This window comes from Euprymna scolopes, chromosome 4 (assembly GCF_053919585.1).
Source record: "Euprymna scolopes isolate OS-2025 chromosome 4, ASM5391958v1, whole genome shotgun sequence".
Taxonomy (NCBI): domain Eukaryota; kingdom Metazoa; phylum Mollusca; class Cephalopoda; order Sepiida; family Sepiolidae; genus Euprymna; species Euprymna scolopes.
In genome coordinates this window covers 8,576,384-8,582,176 of record NC_136485.1, presented here as the reverse complement: position 1 = coordinate 8,582,176, position 5,793 = coordinate 8,576,384, and positions in this window count along the sequence as shown.

Below are 5,793 nucleotides of genomic sequence, written 5' to 3'. Positions count from 1 at the left end.
TACAATGTCTAGTTTTTAGTGACCTTCGACAAATATTTACACTGTATATAAATATAATATATATATATATATGTGTGTCTGTGTGTGTGTGTAAAAGTCTGAGGAAGCTACAGACGGCCAAAAAAACGGCCGAGTAGCTGAAACAATAATGTAATTTAACAGAAAGATACGGTAATAAAAATAAAACGTATATATATATATATATATATAACTTACCATGTCTGTGTGTCTGTCTGTCTCTATTTTTAATCTTTATTTTTACTGAGACCCAGGGTTGCACAGCGGCGTACATTGAGCCAAATAATTTCATTTTTAGGACACCGTTGCTTATATTAATGGTTTGGCAAGGCCACAGGAGAGAAAACCGAATTAGCTAATTTGAAACTAGCTTACAGGACACTATATATACAAATGTAGGCAAATTTGGGCATATTTTATTGGTTTGAAAATATGTTTTTCTTTACTAATTTACACGAGGTTTTAACCATTAAATAGTATTATAATCTTCTAAAAGCCTGCAAATTATTATTTAATTTCGCCCCATAGAACCAAAGATATTAGAATTCCAATATTCAATGTGGCAACCAGTGTAGATATATCAATAGATATACCACCATTTTTGGGCACTTTTACATGTTCCAAATCTCAGCAATTATTTATCACAATTTAAGAAATGAAGGCTCGTTGAAAAGCTAATGACCTGAATTGTATACTGACGTTTGCCCATAATGTCGCTCATTCAGAGGATCATCCAGCATCAAGAGCCTAGTTTTGGCACTTTTCTACATCAAAAATATTTTTCAATCATAGTAATTTGTTTGCCTCGTTTTGCATACGAATTACAAAATATCTGATATTTTCCCAAAACCTCTGGTCTTAATGAATGGGAGACTTGATTCCAAATATTTCTCATGTGTTATATCTCTCCTCTTTGATTTGTATACATTAAGTAAATTTTACAGTGTATAAGGATGATTTGATACGGGAGATATTCATAATTGTACCTTATATCCAAAAGAGGGAAGATATAACATATGAGAAATATTTGAAATCAAGTCTATCCTTGCTGTGATTTCAGATGATTTGAAACCATAGCAGCAAGTTTTAGTCGCCTCTTCATCAAATTCAGAGGCTTTAGAGAAACACACACACACACACACACACACACACACACACACACACATATATATATATATATATATATATATAAGCCGGTAAAAATAGCTGCTAAAGTATCAAAATTGAAAAATATGGAACTTGACAGAGGTAACTTAAAATGCTCTTGTACGGCTGTGAAATATTCGTTTATGTGTTAACGATTTCTTATCTGCCTGTTTATAACTCTAACGATAACGACTATCGCTTGAACGCTAGAGGTTTTGGTTTCGATTCTAGCTGGTTACAATTAAGTAATATATTTTTAATAATGAAACTACTGTTATGTATCGGGTGCAATATAAGAATCAGTAGAGAATATATTCTATAATAAATATATTAAAACATCATATTTAAGCATATTTTAACGACCGGTTCATGCCGGGCGCCTTGCTCGTTTCATATTCTTTTATATTAATATTGCTTGTTGCACTTTGCTATTTTCATATGAATAAATGTGTACTTATTTAATTTAACATACATGTTAAATATGGCGCAGTGTAGTTGCTTACTTTTTTGATAAGCAATAAAAATAATGATATTAAATCATGCATATAAGTAAGCAACATTGAAGTATTATATTGAAAAGAACTAATAAAATTTAAGTTTTGCTGATGCTTTGTTTTTCACATTTTTAGATACGATGACAACATAGACATCGAATGATATTTAATAGTATAACACGACGAAGACCCAGCCCCTGTCAGTATGTAAAATATAGCACGAGGAATACCGCGATGTTTACCCGTACATAAATGTAGTCCTAGGTGGTTCGGATTCAAATACTCACGAAGGTCCTATATCGTGGTCTCGGTTGCTTCTAAGAGTACAGGTTGGAGTGAGATTTCTGTGTTTCGTGCCTCAACACGCAAAGAAGAAAAATAAGGTTAAACATCAAAGAAGAAAAAAATCTCCAAATCCAAATTACTTAACTCAAAATCTCCAGGGAAACACGCGCCGCTAGCCGGATGCACACCTTTAGGTGTGCTAGTCTCTTCTCTTGCTGGCTGTTAGCTGAAAGAGATTACTTCAATCTGGGATCATTCCTCTACAAGTTAATTCACAAGTTGTTAAGCGGCGAATAACCGACTCGTACGCAAACTTGGGTTCGTTTGTATATATAAATTCTTAAAATAAATTCTGATTACAAGAAAAATGTCATTTTTGTACAGTTATAAACAGGAGAAAAATAAAATAAAAATGTATGCAATATCGTCTTTTCACCAGCGTCTACTCAATAGTAATTCAAACTGGACTTTTTATTCAACAACCGATTCCGACCTTTAATATCGGAGAGTCAGGGGACGGAGGTGTGTGGCACGGGTAGTGAGGGACTTAACTGTGGCGACTCGACTACAGCTGCAATAGACAAGTGACTCGGAAACCGATCTGCGGCTCCGTTTAAAGGAAGGTGTGGGTGAGGTTTGGCGGACCCGAGGTTTTCATCAAATCAATCCCGGTTCATTACGTCATAATCTGATTCGCCTTGATTGGCTAATTGGCCACATCAGCTTTGCATATTAATTAGATAGTTTCTCTTCAAATTTTTCCATTATCCGTTTTCCCATGCTGGGCAAACCTCGACCTTCACCTAAGGTCGCTTCGAAGATCAAGAATTGTCCAATAACACACAACAATCCTATTCACAAAACAATGTCACCGTTAATGTTACTGAAATTGTTTTTATCTTCATGTATTTTGTACCACCGATCAAACCATTTTTAACCGGCAAGGCACTCCGCTGGTATCCAGGGATCGCTTACATAAATGAAAGCTTAGCTCTCATTCGTCCCTTCTGAGGTAATTTTCGGCAATTATAGGCGATTAGGTCACAATAGCTTGGAGAATTCGCTCCAACGTCAGAGCAGTCTCCCGCTTTTCATTCCTATACTTGGCGTCCAATGTCTGGCATGAATCGTTACGCATCAGAATACCTAAATACTGAGATGGGCCGAAAACTGCATAGGCCATTTCGTTTTTTGGCTTTCAGCAAACTGGGCTCTGGTGCTGGGGTTGATAGTAGATTCGATAATTATTCACGACCAGAAAGCGACGCCTCATATTATTGGTGTGTCGTTGCGAAAAGTAAATATTATCATGATATCGGGTTCTGTTGTAAATCTACTAACTCGAGAATTGATGTGAGTCAGGCAGAATTGAAACCTCGCACAGCTACATCATCGGCTACGGAGTTACGTTAACATAATTAAACGAAGATATTTATATTATATATCTAATTTCATTTAACGTATCTTTCGGGTTAACAGTAAATCACAGAACCAATAGGGGGCCATAAAAAGTTGAAATATTTCATGTAAAACAAATTGAGGGTCTTCGATCTCCACGTTCAAATCCAAGCGGTGCTCATCGACGGGCAAAAAAATGTATTATAGATACACGTAAATGCATCTGATATGCTATTGCAAACATAAACGTGACTCTACCAATCTCGTCTATGAATATTTGCTCAACAGATTTAAAATTTGATCCAGAGGGTATTTGGTCTATAGCATGATTTCGATTTTTTTTTTACCTAATACAACTGCTGCCAAGAGGTTAACATTAAAAATAAACATTGCTTTTGGCCTGACGTAAGTCAACTCTACCCGTTGTCATTTTTGCGTATGCGCTAATCAAAAGTTGTACGTTAAAGAACATTATTCTTTGCACTTTTCATCTTAATATAAATTTAGTTCATACGCTAACGGATAAGTCTGGAGAGCTATATTGTATGTTTCTTTTTCGATAGTAACCCATAGCACACAAGATTTTTTTGTTTTTTGAAATTACTACCACATTAGGTACAACATCATAATCAACTGAGAATTGGCTTTTTAATATTACATACGAAATCTGCATTAATGAATGTATAAAATATAAGCCTATTTTACGACCGACCATGCAACGCGGGGCGTCCTATATATATATATATATATATATATTTATATGTGTGTGTGTGTGTATATATGTATATATATATATATATATATATATGTATGTGTGTGTGTGTCATTAGGGCTAATAAGCATTTGTTTTAAATATCAATAAAAATATATAGGAATATTCATTAAATATAGAATGTTATTACGTTTCCCTATTAAAACTAAATATTTCTTTACATCTTTGGTATGTAGGAAATTAGTAAACTAGATGGTTTAGCTAATCTATCTATACTCCTATAAATTCGTTTTTCTTTTGTGTGTATTGATATTCATATTAAAAACCCTCTTTTCTATTTATTTAAAAAGAAAATACAATTTTCTTATATATGGGTTCTGGAATTGCATTCACTAGCAAAAGATCTAGCTAATTTGCATATTCTTTTAATTCCCTATTGGTTCTTTCGTTTTGGTTTTCTTATGGGATGAACATCTTTAGTTAACTATTACGTGTAATTATATTCATGCAGATATTCTACATGATTTATACTTACATAATATTTGCGTAAAAAGTTTACAGTAAACACAAAATTGTTTCCATATATGTTTATGTATACGTATATATTTTTGTTTAATCTATCTATCTATCTATCCATCGATTTATATATATATATATATATATATATATATAAGTGAACGTGTCTGTGTGTATATGTGTGTCTGTGTGTGTATATTTTCCTATGCAATAAATCCGTCAATTTTAAGTCTACAGACTCGAAATTTCATATACGGGGTACTGAGATTTGGCAAAATATTTGTAGTTGATTTTCGGGCAGAAATTTGGCTGTTAAGGTGTCAAAGTTAAACGATTTGACCTTTGAGAACTCTCCGACAGTTTTGGGTCTAAACTCTTGAAATTTTAGACATAGATTCCTTGGAAATGGATCTAACTTAATAATTTGATTTGAGCCCAAAACAATAAATTTTAAGGGGTCATAATCGAGGTCAAAGTTTTTTCAAAATTTGACCTCTGCGGTTTCTACCAAATTACTCAGAAATTTTCTGGTCTAAACATTTGAAATTTTACATAAAGGGTATTCAAAGATAGGGCAAGCTTTTTCATCGGTTTGGATCGAAAAAATTTAGTTACCAATATATAAATATATGTATGTTTGCATGTCTACCTAAAACTTTCGACAGAGGTAATGGATGTTTACAAGATCAGTATCGTTTTTAAGTTCGACCTTTCAGACAACAAATATCGAAAAATTGGATAAAAATATTAATATCTTCACCTTCAACTGGGCAGTTTTCTACGGGGGGGGTCGCTTTTTCGCCGATATTTTTTAAAGATACTCTCCTTTGGATTGTCTAGCCTTAATTAAAACAAAAGTCACTTCCGATTTGGCGGTGATAGTAACAGCAAAGACGTCAGGTATTTCCCCGTTCTTTTCCTCCTTCGCTGTACGGATTCAGGGCTACCTTCCTACTACCCATTGTTTTTGCTTTTTGCTCAACAGACATATCCAACCACCCGGGCAACGCCGGGCTGAAATGCTAGTAGCTTATATTTGACAATTATTTTCAATGATAGCAGTTAATTAAATTAATATAAAACTAAATAGTAGCCCTTGTCTAAGTATTTTATATATCATAATGTTTGGCTATAATTTTGTATTTTATACGGTTGATTAATGTAGTTTTCTTACCTCGATAAATATCATCAGCCGAAACAGGGTGTCTTAAGTGCCGTTTTACT